The sequence below is a fragment of the Amblyomma maculatum genome, chromosome 5, assembly GCF_055883805.1.
Source record: "Amblyomma maculatum isolate TAMU_Amacu chromosome 5, ASM5588380v1, whole genome shotgun sequence".
NCBI lineage: Eukaryota > Metazoa > Arthropoda > Arachnida > Ixodida > Ixodidae > Amblyomma > Amblyomma maculatum.
The window spans coordinates 132,180,381-132,201,793 of NC_139348.1; the positions used below are offsets into that span (position 1 = coordinate 132,180,381).

General features: G+C 48.6%; 1 protein-coding gene across 1 annotated transcript in view; it reads left to right on the forward strand.

Annotated features, from left to right (window-relative positions):
* Positions 1 to 9,229: 9,229 nt before the first annotated feature.
* The window catches only part of LOC146189594 (voltage-dependent calcium channel gamma-8 subunit), a 48,080-nt gene continuing 35,896 nt past the window's right edge, over positions 9,230 to 21,413 (forward strand). Inside the window, exon 1 of the mRNA XM_084604363.1 lies at positions 9,230 to 9,409. The gene's annotated coding sequence lies outside the window, so the exon portion shown is untranslated. The remainder of the gene's footprint in view (positions 9,410 to 21,413) is intronic.

A 21,413-nucleotide genomic window follows, 5' to 3' on the forward strand; every position in this document is an offset into this window, starting at 1 on the left:
GCCAATTTTGCTCGTTCCAATTTTCAACAGGAGATGCAAAATCTAGGTGCATTCTTTTGTGGTTCACTTCCAGAAGAGTTTTCTGCGCCGCAGTTCTGCTGCGAAGGCCAGCAGCATGGAGGCGCCGTCGGATTGTGGCGACGGTCGCATTCGTTAAACCGAGCTCATCCCTTATTTGCCGGGCACTAAGGAAAGGATCCGTGACAGCAGCAGCAATAATCAACTCGTCTTGTTCAGAAGTTGTCACCCTTGGGGACCTTCCTCGTGGCGCGTCAGCGATTCGACCTTCTTTGTAATAGGCTTGTAGAATCCTGTTTACTGTCCTCATAGGGCGCTTTGTTAAGTCAAATTTGTCTTTGTGACGTTGTACGGCCCATAATTACAATAGCTCGGCGTTCTTCCGCGGTTAATCGGGGCGCCATCCCGGAGCACACTGTTTCGCACTGCTTCTCTGTGACACTTCGTCCTAGTTGCCAGCTAGATACCTGTGTGAGCCTGTGACGTCTGCCGTTTATATTATTCATTTCGACTGGTAGACGGACGCGCTGTGCAGATAAAATGACCGAGCGTGTTACAATTGGTGAAGCTACGGCTGCTGCAAAGCACTACAAGGAGCGCTGGGCCCCCAGCAGCATAACTGTTATGGGCTAGCGCAAAACCCACAGCCCCGCGGCTCTGGCGCGAAAGCCAAACTTTCGCGGAAACAAGTAGCTGCGGCAAGACGGAACACGATGCGTAATCATCCCCTTCCGCGGCCGGTGAAAGAGCAAGGCTTGTCTGTATGTGTGGCCGCGCGTGCCCAGACGCATCTTATCTCGGGCCCAGCAACTACCGTTAGACGTCGCTGGCTGGCTCCGGAATGCTCCGGCGGCCGGCGCTCGCGCGCTCTACACAGCGGTGACGCCCACTGTACTTAGGGAGGGAGGTCTGTTAGGAGGACAGTGTGGCAGTGGAGGTGAAGGATGTAGTTCCCAGGGACTCAAAGGAGGGCGCTGGCTATTGATCATCATGCACTGGCAGTATGCCTCTATACTTGGGGACACTTTTTCTTGGAAATGGAGCCAAAGCTACGGAGCCGAAACGCATCATCTTCCTGCGCAGCTGAATATAGTCCTTAGCTACATGAGCAATTTCTGCAAAAACGTTGAAATCATAGCGCTAGTTATTCACGGTATATTTTTTATCACGGAACCAATTTTCCGAAATGAAGCTGTTATGCCTAAAACACTTTTCTTGGCCCCACCGGGTTTTCTCGTCTGATGTCTGTCGCGGGTTTTCGAGACTCCCCGACATTGCAAACAAGATGGCGACAGCTGCCTGTTCGGGTCCGGTTGTTCTGATCGTCCACTCCGCAATGGTGGGAAGTGTTTTCACCAGACAAGATTCGAGTCAAGGTCCCTTCCTATAAATAAATCAGATAAATCAGAAAAAGTGTCCCCGAGTATAGTGCAGTTAGTCACGTGAGCGGGGCAGACGGGGTTCGAGCGGGTGAACAAGGGGGAAACGACATGGAATAAAACGTGGTGGTGTTGGAGTACGTGTGTGGTGCAACATCGGTGAAACATATGGCAACCGTATTTCGCAGAGGCCGGGTTGGGAGTACAGGGCCGCACTCCAGTCTTCCTTGATGGCGTCCTGGAGAGAGTGTACAGTAGGTCGTGGTGTGGATGCCGGGGGCGAATCCATTTTCTATGGTCTCTGCGGCTGCTCCGGACGCCCCTCTGGACTTGTATCCGTGCATATTCTTTATCCTTTCCTTTCATAGGAACGGGGTCCGTAGACAGATCGTCGGGGGGTGGTGGCCGAGAGGAGGGCAGGAGTGGTTGCCCAGGTTCTGAAGTTGGGGGACCCTTCGGGTGGGCTGGCTTGATTGGAAACAGCAGCTCCCTCATACTCGGCTTGGGTGGGCTGGTTTGGTTGGAAATAGCAGGTCCCAGGTCCCCGGGGGAATTCAACTGGAGTGGAAGTGCTTGAGGGAGTCTCACGGAAGATGATGTTGGAAGTACCAAGGCTTTCGTGTGAGGATTCTGGGTCTGGGCTTATGCACTTGGAGGGCCCCGGTTGCTTGCCCAGGGGGACAAGGTGTTCGGTGTAGTGAAGCTAGGTGGTGACTCGGAGGAGCCCCCTCTAGGGGAGGCGTGAGAGCGCTTGTCTGTGCTGCGTAGCATGAACCTTAATCTGTTTGGTTGGCTTAGTAGGGGTAGGCGGGTCAGACAGTCGTGAGCACGGAGACGAGTTACCACAAGCGATGTCCGAGCTAGTGACCCGGAGTCGTTGCGGGGCTTGTGAGGAAGGCGAGGGCCTAGAGCGGAGTTGGGTGCCCTAGCCCTTTGGCTTGGCAGCGGAGGCGCTTGATTCTGAACCAGGACCGTCAACTCTTGAGGCGCGAGTTGACGGTCCTGGTTGCCAGAGGAGGCGTCTTCGCAACGAAGCCGCCGCTGCTTTTCTCCTTCCTCTCCATAGTCCTGGAGGAGAACGCCTCCCCCGATTCACTCTTGTCTTTCGGTGGGAGACCACGTACGCGCGCTGTTTAAACTTTCCGCTGAGGAGACCGCCGCCGTTACCTGGATCACCCGGTCATCGTAGGCACTTACAGCTGCGGGCCGTGAGCGCGAAGCCGTGAGCCGTGAGGTGAGCAGAACGTTCCTTTCCCATTTTCGCGTGGCTTCCTCCTTTCGGTGGTTTTATTTCACATGAGGGGCATTCGCGGCTACGGCGGTTGTAGTTAAAGGGCAACTCCAGTGGTTTTTTTATTGTGTATTTAGTTGAGTTACATTCCTCGGCATGTCCTGACTCCTACACAAAAAACCGCTTTTTTTGAAAATCCAATTAGAAGTATTAAAAAAACAGCATATCGAAACCGAAACTGTTTTCGCACTGCATACAATGTCTGAGGTAGTTCAATATAAGCCTCAGAATTTCATAATCACGCGGGAAGAGGACGGTAACGCCGGTATACTGTTTGGGACATCAAAAACTTAGTGTTTTTCGCAGAAATACTCTCAACTTAAGCCATGAAAACGGCATTTTAAAGCCCTGTTGTGCGGGACGGATTATCGTACGGCGCCCAAATTTTGTAGAATGCGTCAGGACGGAGAGGAGAACCTATGGTAAAATTTTTACTAGAATATTCGAATGTCAAAAACCTGCGGAGTTGCCCTTTAAGCGTTGTTTTTGACGCTGTATAATTACTCGGGCAAATTAAACTCTGCCCCGAGTACGCAACTCGCGTTAGTCCGTTATGGCCCGAACCCGCATCAGTGGTGACTTTCGTACCGCAGGATGGCGGGGAGGGGGGGGGGGGGGAGGGGGGGTGGCGGGCTATCCACACATTCATCAGTATGCAGTTGTAAGATTCCAAAATTTATGAAAGACCAACCTGTGTGGCCTACGGGCAATATATTGTCACACTGGATGAATGGATGGAATATAGGAGCGTCTTCTTTGAAACGGGCTGGTAACAGTTGCTATCATGCTGATTTTTCTCCCCATATCTTAATTATTGTTTTAGATTGGTTAACTATACCATCATTCTATTTATTGAATTTTTTTCTACATTACTAACATTATGTCACTTTTCTGCTTTTAAGCCACTAATCTTCCAGTCGTTTTTTGCTAGCTTCCACCGCAGGTTTATTCACTCGGCCACTGGTATCTCTAAGCCCCAGAGCTTCAGGAAGAGTGACTGCGCCTGCATCGACTTCCGGATGGATACCATTACATTCGAGTATAATATGGTCAATTGTTCCACTGGAGTTACCACATACAGCACATGCGTCATCTTCATTGTAAAATTTCTTTTTGTAGCTGCGTGTTCTAAGGCACCCTGATCTAGCTTCAAAAAGTAGGGCACTGTCTCTTGAGTTATCAAAGAAAGCTTCCTTCCTGATCTACCTTTTCCACTTTTGGTATAATTCCACACTCTGTTTCTTTTCCATCGAATTTATCCAATTTTTATTCTGTTTTTTACCTGTTGCTTAATGCTCTTTATTCGTCTTTGTGACCAGCATACTTACTGGTTAGTTTCCTAGCTCTTTTCCTCCATTGTGAGTCAACGCTTTTTAGGTATAGGTATTTAAATACTTTAGCTTCCCATCTGTCACTGTCCAATTTCCTCAGGCGTATCTCATATAATATTTTACTCTGAGCTTCCCGTACTTCGACAGATGCCCAGCCCATATCTCCCTGTACCGCCTCATTTGTGGTTTTGCCGTGGGCACCTAGTGCTAATCGTCCGATGGCTCTCTGATTTATTTCTAATGCCGACTGTACCTCTGAACGAGCGGCGATGACGGCGGCACCTCGTGTCGAGGTGAAGAACTAGCAGACGACACCTGATTCTGGTTTTTCCCCCTCGCATCTCTAATGTTTTCTGAAACCATGCAAGGGTATTGCCGCAGACAGGGTGACACTCTGCAGATAGGAATCACTTCTGTTTATCTTCGCGAGAAGGCAGCATTCATTCATTCATTCAAAAGCCTTTATTCATGAGGATGACCTGAGGCCTAGAGGGCTTTCAAGCGCTTCTTGTAAATCCTAGGAGGTGGCAGCACCTCCCAGTGAGCATGCATCGTCATTAGGGCACGAAATTTCGAACGGAGGATTGAAACCGTACCGGTACGGCAAAAACCTTGCGGGACGGAAAACCGCCGCCGTACATTTACGGCAAAAACCCTGAAAGGGTTAATACGCTTTTGTTACGTCGGAGGCGGTAGCTAGCAGCTGACATGGCCGAGCACTAACTAGACGTAGGGCTTCCTGGCATTACATTTGGCAGGCGCTGCTAACTCGGGCCTCTCCTTTCATATGGCCTCGGTTAAAGCGGGGCTTTATATGTTGGCTGGTAGCTTACGCTATCGCGTCGTACCGATTTAGGCGTCCGTGCGGCGCCTTTCATTTGGCGCTTCCACGAACGCCACACCACACAGCCCACATAAGCAGACGCAGTAAAACCAGGAATCAGCGAAGTTTCAAACAAAAGCTTTCACCTTATCGCACTTTAGTGGTCCAAAGTGTCGCACAAAGTTTTTCAAGGTACGACATACTACATCACTGATGACATTATCTTTAATTTCAACGTACGGCATACTACACCACCGATGACGTCATCATTTATTTTCACGTTGAGACGGACCATAAAAATCGTGCGGAACATTTAATCTCCACCCTTACGGGTATACGACGCGACTGTGTTGATATCTTCCATCTAAACCTCCCCTTGCAAATCTTCATACGCGTTCATGCTCTTTGCTGCTCGCTTAATTACTAATATTAATCTGTGCCTCTATTACCTCACAAATGCAGAGATGGGACCTCCAGTGAACAAAGAAAGTAGGGAGGGTCTGAATGTCCATCAAGCTGCACAAGGGACAGGTGCTTGTTTCTTGACACCCTTGCACTACGAAGGTTTTGTTAATAATTTTAGAGTGCATGTTTAGGCCTCCGTTCACTGCTTGACCGGCGCCGGTGTAACCCAACGTTAATAGAACTAAGATCAGTTGCCAAACTGAGAGCTGTTTCGCGGCGCCGCCACCGCTGGCTGCTTTGAGTGGCGCTGCAGTTCTACCAGGCTCTCGTCGGTCCGAACGTGGGTTGAACACGTGCAGTGCGGGCAGCATGAGTACAGTGCGTTCCCGACTCGGCTGTTACAGTGATCGTTTTTTGTGCTACCTGTGCTAGCATGCAAAGTTGAAGGGGCTACAGTAACCATGCCGACGTGCTGCGTGCCGGGCTGTGCGAGCGGTTACAAGAGCGACAACACTGACAACACAGCAAGGCGTTTTTTCTCGGCTCCGCGTGACGCGGATCTCCGTGCGGCATGGGACCGCACGATTCCGCGTGTTGACAGGAAACTTTCTGACAAATCACGTGTGTGCGATCTTCATTTCTACGATGAAGACGTACAGTCATATCATTAATGGCAAGGAAGTAAAAATCGATAGGGGCAAATGGAACCTCGCTGAAGGATGTGTACCGAAGGTTTTCCCTAACTGACAAGCGCTCATTTGTCCCTGGAGTGCTCAAGCACCCTTCAAGCTCCCTGACTGAACTGGTGACTGGCATCAAGTCAGTGGTCGAGCGACAAACAAAGACAGAAAAATTTTTTGGAAATCTGTTCTGTACCTGCTTTTGAGCAGGAAAATACCCCGAATAGGTAGTTTCACCCTGCGCAGTTCACTGTGCAAGTGGTGAAGTTTTATTTGGCAATGCGGATGCATTTTTACACACGATTCCTATCCGAGAGGAGCAATATGTGAGTAGTCAGGTTAAAAATGCAAGGAAGAAGTCTCGCCTGCTGTAATTTGTGCATTCAGTGAAGTGTGAAAAAGTGCTGTGAATAAAATGTAAAATTACATTTACTTGTGTGTCTATATGTAGCCCACTGCGTGAAAGGTCGCAAAAAAAAAAAGTACTTGCGACGCGGGCGCAGGCCAGTAACGATAAACCCACAGTTGGCAATCCCAAAAAGACTAAATTTTATTGTCTCGAGTTGTTGGCGTCTAACCTCCTGTGTAAGCTCTCTTCTCTTGCTGGAAGAAAGAAACCGACAACTCAAGAAGCAGAAGTTCGCTCTTTTCGCGGCACAGATTGCGCGCGGCGTTCGGCTAAAAGTCACATGCATGCTTACTGACGAAATGAATGCAATGCGCAAAATTCGCTTATACCGTTAAACTGCACCACAGACAATGCGGCTCTTTGCTGCAAAAGCGCAAAGCGCATACGTTAAACATATGCACATGCATGCGGTTGAGCAGAAACTGCAGAAACATACTTCGAACTGACGATGAACCTTGCAATGATCATATCTCTAACATTATTGCACGTTTCTCATATGCCACTTCGGGGAAGAAACTAGCAAAACAACTTTCCTAAAAAAAAACAAAACAACGGTAGCGTTGCCTGAGCAGCGCTCACCTGTATCGCTCGAGTTGCTGCAGTAAAGGTTTGCAGCATGCTCGCCACACACGGTTCAGACTTGATTGGTGACTGTGAGTAATTAACGATAAGTACGGCATTTAGGACACCAAGTAATTTAACATTCCCGAATGCTACATGCTACACCCAACGGCCGGGCCCGCAGCGTTTGATTGTGCTTCGACAGCGGTCAAGCAGCGGCTAGATAGAGCCTGTTTCGACGGCAGCGCCACCTCGCGTTAAAATTGACGCGCCGCTTCAGCAGCATGGAGAACCCGGAGAGTTTGGCAACTGATCTTAGTTCTATTAGCGTTGGGTGTAACCGGAGTGGAGCAGGGGGCCACTCTATCACAGATGGCATTGGCCAACCCGCGGCGTACTATTCTGCTCGGCCTTCCGTAACCCACCATGATAATCCGAAACAGACTTGTCGGGCAGTGCGATGAATGGCGGCGTTGAAATTCTAAGGGGACTGTTAACAAAATAGTAAGCCTAATGATTCATTCACGTATGCTGTGCCCCTTGCGGCCAACTTATTATTGCAAGCTATTACAAGCATTGTGAACGGTATTGCTGTGGTGCTGGGGAATGAGACTGGCCGCGGCGAAGAGAGGAAGGTGGAACAGTAGGGTCATCCAAAGCTGAGGAGCATGGTAGATGGTGGCGGTGGGCGTTCTGAAAGAAAAATCACCAGCACGCCAGTGACATATGCTCGTGCATACATGCATGGGTTGGCAGGTCACATAAATGGTAGACATGGACGTGGCATGAATCACTATCTGGCTGTACACTTGCCAATTAGGCAATTCTGAAATGCGAATGTGACGTGGGTGCTGATCACGGGGCCTTTCGATACGTATCAACACATGTAATCCCTAGGCCACACAGGGATGTTTCTGCGCCTGAGTCCAAGCGAAGCTTTATAACTATGTCGAACGACCTTTCACGTAATGCGGCAGCTTCTACTGTGTGCTATGCTAGTTTGAGATGACGTAATAGGGGCACAAATCAAGAGAGTAGGGAAACTGCATAAACGGGAATGCAAATGAAAAGGGAAGCCGCAGACGGGAGCCATTAACGCGGTCACATCCTTGCGTCGCTCACGCGCCGTCCCAGGCGAGTTTTGTCGAAAAATGGCGGCGGCGCCGGCAGGGGCTACGAAAGCGCCCCCTTTCAGGCTATCAAGAACTGCGAAAGCATTAAGTGTCAGTTAAAGGATGGTAATGGGGAACAATATAAAGTAGACTCAACCTGCTCATGTATAAAAACATGTATATCAAATTCTTTGCTTCAATGTATTGCGCAACTGAAATACTCGAAGCGGTGCGTTAATGTTTCGCATTATCGAGTATCGGAACGTCGTCATTTTTTTTTTCAATTTCTATAATCGCAAACTTTTATCACGCTTCAAGAAAAAAGATGAATGTACATTTATTAGCATCCTAGGAATATTACTGCTCTGTAATATGTGTCATTGGCTTACTGAAATAGTGGTTGTAGTCAGTTTGATCTCTGGCCTATATTATTTCCAAGCCACTTGCATTATATTATTTCCAAGCCGCTTGCATTATGTACAGGTAGCAAACCTTCTTTTACAGGTTAACCTCCCTGCCTTTCATCCTCATCGTCCTCCTTCTCCTTGCATTATGTAGTTCTGTGCGACTGTGAAATAAAGCTGACACATTGTCAGGGTTTTCATATCTTTTTGTGAGTCACCAGTATAGAATGAGAAATATTTTTGTGGTTGCTTTCTGCATAAACGTTCTGGTTTTGCCATATTGAAGGTAACAGCACTCACCGATGTAATAAAGGGAGAGAAAAACATACAAGAGGTAACAAAGGGAGAGAAAAACAATTGTATGTTTTTCTCTCCCTTTGTTACCTCGGCGGGTGCTGTTTTCTTCAATACGCTAAATTTTCCTCTTCCGTCGAATCCCCAACTGTGTTCTGGTTTCATGATGCGGTCCTGCAGATTAAACTGAACATTATGCTGGTCAATAAAATGTAACATGATTATAGCGAAATATTGCGCAAAACTACTGAACAAGGAAAGACCGTCCGATGTGCCACGGATTTCGCTATAGCGAGACCGGGCTGCCTTTCTGAAGAGGCCGACGCATTTAGCACTCAGCTTTGTTGTTTTAGGCGACAGAAGTGTCGAGAGGCGGGGCGCGTCCTTGTAGCCGACCCAGTGCGGTTCGCGCCGATGGCTTCGACCCTAGCACGTGGAGGGACAACTTTTCTCACCCGTCCGACAGGTGGCGCCACTAGTCACCGCTGGCTTTGTTGCGAAAAGCTCTTTCCCCACGTTGGGGCGAGAGCGGGTAACGGAGCAGCCGGCTGGCGGTGGTCGCAAAATGATCCTGCGGTTGCCGGAGTCGGATTGCGGGAGGAGCGGGCCAGCCGCGCTGGACTGACTTCAGTGTGACCTTATTGGACGGTGGGCATCTGCCCGCGCAGGATTCGCTGATTCCTCGGGATTACGTCACCTCAGGTACTGTGCACTGTTACGCTGACGGACTGACGGCACGTGCAGGGCGACGCAACACGTGTGTCTGAGACAGCGAGTGTTCAGTGCAAGTGCTTGTACAACTGCGCTAGATGATTTACTGCGGTCGAATAACAGCGCAAAAGGGAGAGAAGGAATGAGCTGAAATGCGTAGAAGGCGCATTTGCAGGTTGAAGTAACTTCACGCAGTTCTTGCTCCAACTCGATCAGTTATGAGTTTTTTAACATTTTTGACCTGTTTCCACCACTAGCGGTTAGCGGGGCCTGATTAGATATTTTTACGTAGGTTGTATCTTTCGAGTTTCGTTATCTCTAGTTCACTCTGTTTATACTGTTCGCTCTGTTTATTTAACGCGCTCCTGGTTTATACATATCATTTGCGTACTTAGTGGTTTCGGTTTGCGAAGGCCTGCTTGCAGCGTTCCGAAAGAGAGGCGATACAGCATTAGTTGCATATTGAGAAAATAAACTATTACCACTTTCGTTCACTGGGGTCCCGTTAGGGTACTGCGGCAGTTTCAGGCGTGCCACTGTTGGTGACCCGCGCCAAGTCTTGGCAGGAGGCAGGCGCGGTTGAGAAGACATGCCTGCCGACACACGTGACGCGGTGATCACTCTCTCGCCCTAACAGACAAAACAAGCAGCACCGTTGCCCCCTCTCCGAGGGTGGCCCTGTTGGCGATGTCGCCTGGAAGGTTGACGCTGTTCAGCTGTGACCTTGAGAGGCGCGTTTAAACTCGGCTTCTTATGCATTTGGTTTGAACATCAAAGACGGCGGCAAGAACGGTTCGCCAACAATCGCGTCCTGAGTTTACTTTAACTTGAGCACTCATTCATCACGGTAAGGCAAGACAATCGGCGCCAGGACGGGATAATTCACCAAGTCGTGTGTGAATATGGAAGAAGGTGGTTACTTTATATTGATTTTGTGATGTGTAGCATTTGTCAAACATACTATATACAGCCCTATATAAGCCCTATATAACTTATATACTATATAAGTTTTGCAGACAAACATCGTTAGCTTTGCGAGCAGCGCAGAAATTCTGAAACGCGATGCTTGGCTGGTTTATAGCTATTATTAAATCATTGCAATAGCGCTTAGAATACTTAATGCTTGTTTATTCTTGTTTTTATAACATTTTTCTAACGTTCGCCTCTACCTCCGGGGCCAAAAGAGGGGGGGGGGGGGTGCTGTATATGAACAAACCCTGTGAGCGACATATTTTTGAACACTGTACACGCACGCTCGTGCCGCATGAATCGTGACCCCTTCGATGCACGTTGCAAAATTTGGATGGTTCAGAGCAATCCCGGGCTATGCACTTTGAATAACGGTTGACAACGTTGTTTTGGCATGGATGTGCAAATTAGGTGATCAGTAAATAAGTCAGCCTTGTTTTTTATTGGCAGGCCTACCGACGCAAGCACAAAACACGTTTCTCAGAATGGCTTGTGCCAAGTTATACGTACAGCTTTAGAAGAGATGGCAGTTGTAGCCGCTCCTTCGTCCATGCGCAGAGAGTAATTTTTCGAGTTAATAACATGATATATATCCTCTGATAAATCTTCATAACAAGTGAACACGTGCATGTATCTCGTTTTGCACAAGGTTTCGGAAGAGAAGCTTTAGAGTTCTATAATCTGACCATGTCGAGCTCATAAACTTGTGGTGAGCGGTTATTGTTTCAAATATATGAAAAAAGTATTGAAAAGCGATTGAGTTTACTACTTTTCGAATCTACTGACGTCAATTCTGTTGCGCCTTCATTTTCAGAGTATGAATTCGCTTAACCTCTGTAATCGCACCACGTAATTCCGATCATTACGCAGGCGATGCGTGCCACGCCCATCGCTTTGTTTTCGCATCGGGCCGCTGGCCACGTGGAGAGAGAAAGAGAAAAGTGAGTGAGCAAACCGCCGTGAGGGGGCTGGTTGCCATGGGCCCAGGGCGCGCCCAGGTCTGCGAGCTTGCAAGTCAGTGCGCATTCTTTTAAATACATTTATTCCTATCCTACGGGCTGCAAGGACAACTGACTGATTGCTTAGGTATGGATCCTTTTCCATCCACGCCAATTTTTACCTTGAGTATTTGCGTTGAGGTCCGAATGCGTTGAAGCCTCCTTCGGACTTCGTGTCGAAACTGGATCCGATGCATGATTCGCAACTTCCTTCGAACTCCACACCGTGAACCGGCTTCCAAGCATGTAGAGGGCTTCCGTTTCGCAAATGCCATACATGGAAAAAATATTAGAAAATGTGTGCCGCCAACTCGGTGGGATTGAGCGAAGCCTGCGTTATGTCACTTCCGTGTAGAGCGCCTTGACAATACCTTTCTCGTGGAGGGAACACGTCAGACTAAACATTTTAGTCCAACTTATGGGGGGATGCGGGGCTAAAATCGCGATTTTAAAAGAAAAGACGTCTTTTTTATTTTTTTTTGCTATTTTGGATCTTGCATTTATCAAATAAGCTTCTCACAAATTTTGGTAGTCATCAGCGCCGTAGAAAATAATAAAATGAATTTTTTTTCACGAGGTGGTGGAGCGCGTTCGCTGCAGAAAGCGCCTATGAACGCTGCTTTCAACGCGCGGCCGCAAAGTGGGCAAGAAACCGAACGCGGAGTGGAACGCCACATTAGAAAGTTTGTTTTTCGCACTTTCTAGCCAAAGATGACCTGCTATCGAGAGTACAGCGCACAACTAAAAAAAAAAAACAAAAACGGAAAGCCTTATTTTGGGCCGGGCAATTGCGGATTGGCTGGAAAACCGAAACTGAAGCTTGGATTGGCCGAAACAAGACAAGTGACCTTCGAACGTTGTTTTTGTGCCAAAAGTAGCCTGGCTAACCAGACTGCTTTAGTAAGTTCAATGCTGCTTGTTATCTTTCTTGCGCTTCTGCAAGTTTGTTGCGATCAGTGAGTGGTTGATGGTGGGATAGGAAGATGCCTGCAACAAAGTCTTCGACGCGGAGAAGCTTTGGGAAGCGAAACAATCGCCACATAGCAGCGTCGAGTTGAAGAGGAGGGCCCTATGTATGCAGCAGGGCACTTTGATTAATTATTTTTGGTCCGAAAATTAAACAGCATGTTCCGAAATGTTTGAACTCATTTTTCTAAGTTCGCACTTTTTGCGAAAACACAACCTTAGGAAAGCTATAATTTCCAAACTCTTTCGCTATAAGCGGCTTTCAAGGTGGTTTCTGGACTATATTTTTGTCGGGAACAAGATAAGGCACTGTTTAGATCACTAATTACTCTCCAAGTTAAAAAAAAATTCAGATATCTTACATACAATGACAACAACAAAAAAAAAGAAGTTTGTTTTCCAAATGCAGAAATTTTTACAAAAATGTCGTAAAAAGCCCGCAATTCTCCTTATACAGCACGATGAACTATCTAGAAGGTATTCAATCACAAAAACTTAGTATATCTTCATTGTTTTTGAAATGATAGTTTTCCTAACCTGACACACCTCTTTGTTCAGTATAGCAGCTACAAGTTATTACCTATTTGTGCTAGGGCAATGACATTTAGAATATATTCTAATAAGAGGAAGGTAAGCCACTCCAGAAAATTTTATGAAAATTGGTACAGCCGTTCAAAAGTTGACCCTTTAGCCTAGCATCCCCCCTTATGTCGAAGTTGCAGCTATGTCGGCTACAGTTGTACCCTCAACGAGGGATAATGCACGAAGGTAGCAGTTAAATAGGAGGAGGACATGATAAACTTTCCCCAGCGTCTGGGGGCACGTGTTCGAAGTTTGTGTAGCTAGTTCCACCGGAATTCATGGTGCAACTGCACTTGACTGAGTGCGGATCAACAGACAACCGCGATCTTTGTTTCTTTGCCGGCCCAGAACGTAAAGCTGGCTTCGGGGCCTCTGCAGGGTGGTGTTGCCTGCGCGGAAATAAATAGAAACTCAACGGCCCGGGTATGCGGAGGATGCGCGAAACGCTTCCACCCGCCTCCGGCACCTGCATGTCCTACCGCCAGCGTCGCCGGTGACGAACAGCATGACGCGTGGGCGGGAATTTTCTGGAGAGATGAGTCCGTTCCGTCAAGATCAGGAATGGGGAAACGTGATTTCTGCGAACTGCCTCTAAGCACATCTTCTAAGAGGGAGTGCAATTAGGCGGAAGGCAATGAGAGGTGGCTGGCTGTGGCTGTAGGAAGAAGGAAAAGAAAATGCACGAGCCCGCTACTGGCTCTGTAGCTGAGCCACCTCCACTGCCTCGTGCGGACCGAAGCAGTGGCGGGTGCAATGACGGCCTACAACAGACAAAATTCGGTGGCTGGCTAGCCATCGCCGCAAGCGGCGTTGACCTACCGTCCCAGCCCCGTAGGGCCAGGAACTGCCGCCCTTCACCACCTCCCGCGTCGTCCGTCAGTGTTGGCCCGAAGGAAACGCAGATACCACTGCCGGTCTGCGCCCAATTTAAATTTTAATTTGCGCGAGATTTTTCATATATTTGAAGAGATGTAAATATAGAGAACAGCACTCGCCCTCTCTTCGATGTTTCTTAGTCCGCGTTTTGTTTTGCGCAGCTAGGCGACGGTTGAGGTGTCAGTGCGTTGAGCATGGTCACCTTCCCGTGTCCGCTTTACTGAATCCGGGCACATGCATCCTTGATCACCGCCTTTTCGTTCCGTGATTTTGTTTTTATATTTTGTTTTTTTCTTTGGAGGGGGTGGGAATGGAAGACTCGCGGTATCTGTCCCACTTCTCGGCGGACGCCTACATTTACAATTCATCGTCATCCGGACTATACCCACTGCAGTGCAAATGCCTTTCCCATACTACTCAAATTAACCTGGTCCGGCGCTAGCTGCATCCACTTGGCCCTTGCGGACATATAATTAACACTTACAATTAAACTTGCATTGAATAGAGAGATTTAGCTTACCGTGATCCGCGATCCGCCACCGTGGCTCTCTACCGCGCGTGGGCGGAGCGGTCAAGCTGATTGGTCCCGACGCGGCAGGTGTGTGTGCCGACATCCAGTATGTGGCTCCATCTGTCGGCGTCAAGGGGGGTCTGGGCATGCGCAGTGGAACGCGCAGTGGCGGAACCCAGTAGCGGATCGCGGATCACGGTAAGCTAAAACTCTCTAATGTCATGCAATTGGGAATCACATGTGGTCGGTTTGAATCCTTATCTCAATCTAGTCTCAAATTGATTAGCAGATGAATGCTAAATGGGAAGCGAAATGGTATGACGTCACCGATAACGCTGCATACATTACGGTTGCGTCATAATTTTCATACGAAAGCACGTGCGTATTTTTTTCGGCACTTTTGGAACAATGCCAAATTTTTCCCCGGAAGCTATGCGGTACGGCGACGGCTTTTTGCCCCAGCGAGCCCAGTATACTCTTGAGTAAAACAAACTAGAGCGTTTCTATAGTCACAGTCGGTGTCACTGTCAAGAGCAGGTAAGTATAAAAGAAATGGAAGGGAAGGCGTACCGAGCTCAAATGTGTCTCATTTCTACTTCTTCATGCCTCTCTGATGGCGATTTGATTTGTCCACCGAGAAGTCAACTAGTAGCTGCGTAATAATGAATAATTGGTTCACAGGAAAGGAAAGGCACAGTATCTGCCACAATGTTCCGTGGACACCTGAACCGTGCCGTAAGGGAAGGGAGGGACGTGGGAGTGAAAGCGGAAAGAGAGAAAGGGGTGTCGTAGTGGAGGGCTCCGGAGTAATTTCGACAACCTAAGCTAATCGGTCCCGACGCGGCAGGTCTGTGTGTCGACATCCAGTATCTGGCGCCATCTATCGGCGTCAAGGGTGTCTGGGCATGCGCATTGGAACGCGCGGTGGCGGATCACGGTAGTGGATCGCGGATTACGCTAAGCTAAAACTCTCTATTAGGTGCGCTCGAATGGAGAAAACCGGCAAAACTCACGGTGAGGCATTTACGTTTTCGCTTTGGCAGCGGAGACTCGCGCTGGAAACGAAAAAGTGATAATGTGGGCATATTACATCATATATGTTTAAGGCGCTCATCTCTCACACGATCTTTCCTTCGTTTCGACGGTTCTGACCTGTTCCTTTTGATGTCTCACTTTCCCTCATCCTAGACCGGCCAGCTGAGGCCCATTGTATACGCGTGCCCCGCCGGGGTGGTGCAGTGGTAAGACGCCCGACTACTGTGCCGGAGTACCCGGGTTCGAACCCGACCTCGGCGGCTGGGTTTCGATGGAGGCGAAACGAAGAGGCGTCGTGTGCTGTGCGATGTCAGCGCACGTTAAAGATCCCCAGGTGGTCGAAATTACTCCGTAGCCCTCCACTACCGCTCCTCTTTCTCTCTTTCCACTTTCACTCCCATCTTTCTCCCTTCCCTTCCGGCGCGGTTGCGGTGTCCACAAAAAAACAAGTGAGACAGTTACCGCGCCTTTCCCTTCCTATAAATAAATAAATCAGTCCATTGTATACGCGTGCCAATAGTTGCACATTGCTTGGGTGAAGCGAGCACCACCGTTTTCACGTCCCGATTGTTTCATGTTGTATTCATTGCGAACCAATAGGATATGGCGAATTAGGGGAATTCTCTAAGGTGGAGTAAGGTTTGAAAAGCGGGAGTGATTAGATGGTGAACTAAAAGAAGGAAATAAAGGAAGGAAAAAGAAAAAGAAAGGCAGGCGTGTCCTTGTAGAAGCGTTTGGCTAAGTGGCGTAACAGACTTCACAAAAGCTGGCGGCTATAGTAACTGCGTTCGCTCATCCTCGGCTTGCGACTTTCGCAGCGCCACATCGCGGTACACAGAACGAATACGCAGGCCAACAAGCGGAAGCGTCACGGTTTCAACCGTTTTGATTTTCACTCCTTATTAGTTTTTCACTTTTCAAAACTTCCTCGCTTTCTATGCTCCGTTTCGCCATTTTATTCTGCATCGCCTTGCTGGTTCCTGGTTTTATTGCTTTCCGGTTTTATTACTCACTTATGCTTTTAGCTTCCAGCACTCAGTCTAACTTTATGGTGTAGATCCTAGTTGCATTTCATAGGTTTTCTTCGTTTTACTTCCGGACCTCTCGGTTTTACTCCTCGCGCTCAAGCCCGGCTTCCTGGTTATACTTTTATTTTGCTTCTTAGGTTTTTACCCTTTCGTTTCTTCTTTCCTCATTTTTTTTTTTTTCGTCCTTGCCCCGCCATTTTCGCTTGCTGCTCGGATTTACCCCCGGGACCAACATCTCGGTTTAGCCCTTCAGCTTTAGTCTGTCGCTTTCCACCGTGACTGCGGTTCTTGTATTTAGCCTCTCGGCACTTATTACTTTTGGTTCCACTCCCGGTTTCCCGTCAGAGGCCGCGATGAAAGGCGCCCGGGAGCCGAGCGGCAGGAGTCGAGGAGCGGGCAAGGTTGCACATGGAAGCAAAGAACAAAGCGGTTGGCTGCGCTGAAGCGGGTCGCCACACCCCGTGCGCGCGTTCTCTTGCGGCGCAGCTCCGGCTTGCCGCGCGAGTCCCGGCGAGCCTTGGGCCGCGCACGCTGCAGCAGCGCACCCCAGGCTCCCTCCCCTTCCGGGCGTGTTTGTTTGCCTTGCCTCTCGAAATGGTTGCTGCCTCGTCCCTGGGACGGCCGCGCCTATCGCCGCGGGCTCTGCTCTCTCCCAACCCGTCAGCAAGCACAACTCGATGCTCGGTCGGTGCATTAGTCGACAGCCTCTGCTCTGCTTACCCTTCGAGAGGAATGGGGTTGGATCCCATAAAGCGATTTCAGCACCGGCCAAGTGGCGAATTCGACTTGGGAAGATGTTTCTGTTGGAGATTGTCTTTGTGCTGGTTATTCTCGGTCGGCATGCCCCCCCCCCCCTCCCCTCCCCCTGAGTAATAACAAACCTAAGAGTAATAAACCTTGAGTAATAAGAAACAAACCATTTCACATGTGTTTATAATAAACACATTCCTTTCTATGTGTTAGCTTGGAAGAAATCCTTCTTTTAACCTGTTTTTTTTTTTAAAGTAAATTTTCAAAAAGTAACATAAAACTTATGCATTTTTGTTTGAAGTGCCTGTAATAACACACACACACACACACACACACACACACACACACACACACACACACACACACACACACACACACACACACACACACACACACACACACACACACACACACACACACACACACACACACACACACACACACACACACACACACACACACACACACACACACACACACACACACACACACACACACACACACACACACACACACACACACACACACACACACACACACACACACACACACACACAACAACAACAACAACAACAACAACAACAACAACAACAACAACAACAACAACGGTATTTCGCATGATGGCCTTTGTTGCCAATGCGTCATAAAACCCAACATAACACATATTTTCCCTGTAGTCATCAGAAAGCTATGTCGCAGATGCCTCGAGGAATTTATTAACCATCACACGTCAGAGTGTGTGACGCTGGAGCCAAGTGCAGCCTCCATTTCGCTGCCAGCACAATGCAGGACAAAATGTGGCATTGGTCGCCTAGCTTGCGTCACGTTTACTTTTCTGCGCGTTCTCACCACCCGTCTAGTCAGCCACAATTTAATGAATACATCTAAAAGCCCTGTAGTGCTTCTTGAGATTGGGGCTGCGATTTTCAGTGGCCAGTCCGGTCAAATTGCGTACTGAAGAGGCTAGATTTTATTTTTTTCAGAAGGCGTGAGTTATGTGCAATGCTTTACTTAGCACTTGACTTTAGCGTGGCCTCTCTTAAAGCGTTTCTCTTGAGACCGGTTAAGTTCATGGAAGACTGTGTAAGTCTGAGCACCCCACACCCTTGAGTATCATATTAGGATTCCCTATTGTGCGCACTTCATATATAGGGTATCGTATCCCTGAGGGCCTCACTATATGATGCCTTTTCACGTGCCCGTCATAAGATGCCGTGTTTATCAGGGACCGATGTTCTAAGAACTCCCTTTCGTGCCTGTATGTGAGGCGCCCCCATGTGAAAAGCCCTTTAGGTAGCGATTGAAGTGAGGGGGGGGGGGGGGGTTCGGGAGGTGCGAGATCCTCTTCTCCCCTCACCGCTATTACTTAAAGAGGGTCCTACCCCCGTGCTCGAGTATATAAGAAATTCATGAATAAAGATCGAGCGGGCGACTATTCTTTACTCTTTCCAGTGGTATCGGAACAACTCGGCATCATTTCGACTATTTCGCTGTGAGTGTAATAAAAGCCAAAAACATGTTTTCTAAAGCCCGGGACGGAGAAAAATAAAAACTTGGTACCAGTACACAAAGGCTGGAACTCATGTATTTTGCACACGCGCCAGTGCTGGCCGAACTCGAAGGTTCGCACCGGGCTTCAAACGCTGCTTGAGTGAACTGTCGATATGCTTTCCCGATATAATTGGAAGTTTGTGTTTAAAGTGTGATTTAATTTGCGCTTCTTCTCTATAATGTATTTAGAGCACATAAAGCTCGCGCTGCTTCTGTAAAGTATATTTATTTGCAAAATTTTTATTCACACAAATTTACTCTTAAAAATTCTCCGTCGCGCGTCAGAGCATGTCCAGATACGCTACATTTGTCCTCGATGTCAAGAGAACTATAAAATAGTGGGCTAGAGAAAAAAATGCACTTACATGTGACGTTTTGTTTCACTGTTAGCTGTTTTACGTCACATACCGTTGAGCACACTGGCGGAGCATGGAGATCACCTTTTTTAAGCGTGTGTCATAAACTAAGCAAAAAAAGATAATCAAAATAGATTTCACCCTTTTGTATATGACACTCCCCTGATGGGGCTGGGACAGGTCGGTCACCGCCGCTTGCGGCGGGGGCTAGCCTGCTACCGAATTTTTATCTGTTATAGGCCGTCATTGCACCCGCCACCGCTTTGGTGGTGGATGACGGCTGTTGTTTCGGCGCGCGTCTTTCTCTCCCTCTTCTTTTTCTTTTTTCTCTATTTTCTCTTCTGTCTGCACGAGGCAACGGAGGTGGCCCAGCTACAGAGCCAGTAGCTGGCCCGTGCATTTTCTTTACCTTCCTACAGCCACAACAACTTTGGTATAAAAGCGATCTAAGAAGTAGGCCACCAGCCGCTATTTTCTTGCGCTTATTTCCTTCTCCACCTGTACGTGAATAACTAGAGACTCCGATGGAGGCAGACTTAAGCACTGCCTTAAATGCACCCTTCAGCGTAACACAGTATCCTTTTTTGTACGCACTATCGCTGATAAAAGTCTGCAAGAAGCGGAAGAGGCAGCCAAACTGCGTATAGTTGCGTTGGCGCACGGTCAGTTCGTTGCCCCATCTATGTGCGCGAAAGAAGGGGAGCTACCTGCTCTCATGTCTGGTAGGCAAATCAAGCGAATAGTCTGAATGCATGGGGACCATCACCACCACACCACCACCATCATAGTCATTATCATCATCACCGCCACCACCACCACCATCAGCATCACCACCACCACCACCACCACCACCACCACCACCACCACCACCACCACCACCACCACCACCACCACCACCACCACCACCACCATCATCATCATCATCATCATCATCATCATCATCATCATCATCATCATCATCATCATCCGGACTTGCACCTGCACGACAAAGGCCTCTCCCACACTTTTCCAATCAACCCGTCCTGTGCTAGCTGCATCCACTTGACTCCTGCGAACTCCTTAACCTCATCCCACCCACCTAACTTTCTGCCACCCCTGCTATGCTTTATTTTAGTTCGAAAACAATTTGCTGCCCTTAGCGACCATCCTTTATTCGCTTTTCGCACTACATGTCTTGCCCATGCCAATTTCTCCTTCTTTATTGCCACTACAATGTCATTAACTGGGGATATTTCTCTGACATCACAAATATGCGCCTAGATTGGCTTTTACGCTTATTGGAATAATTTTGTTGGCGGTAAAAACACACGGACACAAAGAACACAACATACAAACGACACCCGCTAGACTGCAACTACATTTACTGTACACGTACCTGACATATATATGATAATCAATGAGTACACGCAAGTGCCTCGTTACACATGGTTATCACCCCCCCCCCTTTTTTTTTCCTGAGTGGCATGCGGTTACGAAGGTAATTTATTTTCCTGTCAACGCAAGGGAAGGTGTGCTAACACACATGTCGCTCGTCAAGTTGAAAGGCTTCAATAATTTCCATTTTTTTTGGAGGGCGGGCGGGGGGGGGGGGGGGGGGGTCTCAGACGTGGTGGATACCATTGTCTCCGATAGTATGACTGAGTATGCAACGTAGTCTGCACAGCAGACGCAGGCAGCGGCTTCGTGGCTGCCGGCACCCTTAGAACGAGGCAGCCTTTTTGCCCGACGCCTCGCTTCATCTTCCGTTGCTGTCACGACGCTGAGTCGCGCTTTAGTAACTTTCCTCAACGCAAGTGTGATCAACGGCTGCGGCAGCCCGAAGTGTACACCATGTGTTAAAAATAATCGCCCCTTCCTTCAACCGGGGAGCTGCGTCGATCTGGACACGGCGGCTTCAAGAGGCCATCACTGGGGTTTGGATTAATGTTTCGCGAGGCGACGCTCTTATCGGCGCTGCCGCCCGCATATTCGTCATGTTGCGGCTGCGGCGCGCGTGTGCCACTCTGGCCTGAACGCAAAGGGTGACACTCCCCCCTACGATGGCGGCAGCGCTGTCGCGACTGGGGCTCCGCCGCGTTCCACCGCGACGGCTCATCGCTCAGGCGCGCTCGCTTTGGCGGTCGTTGCGGGGAGAGCTGGACGGCAGCCACATTTCGGGTAAAGTTCCTGCCACCTCACGCAGAGAGAAGAGAGTGAGCGCTGTGTGGCATATGATTCTGCACTATCGTTCAGAGGATGCTAATTTGCAGAGTTAAATAGACAGACGCTACTGGACTCTTAGGACTCCATATTCGCGTGCTCTAAGTGGGCCAGTAAAAACTCACACAGGGAGTTTATTTATATATTTGTACCCTCAGGGCTTACAAGAAGCGT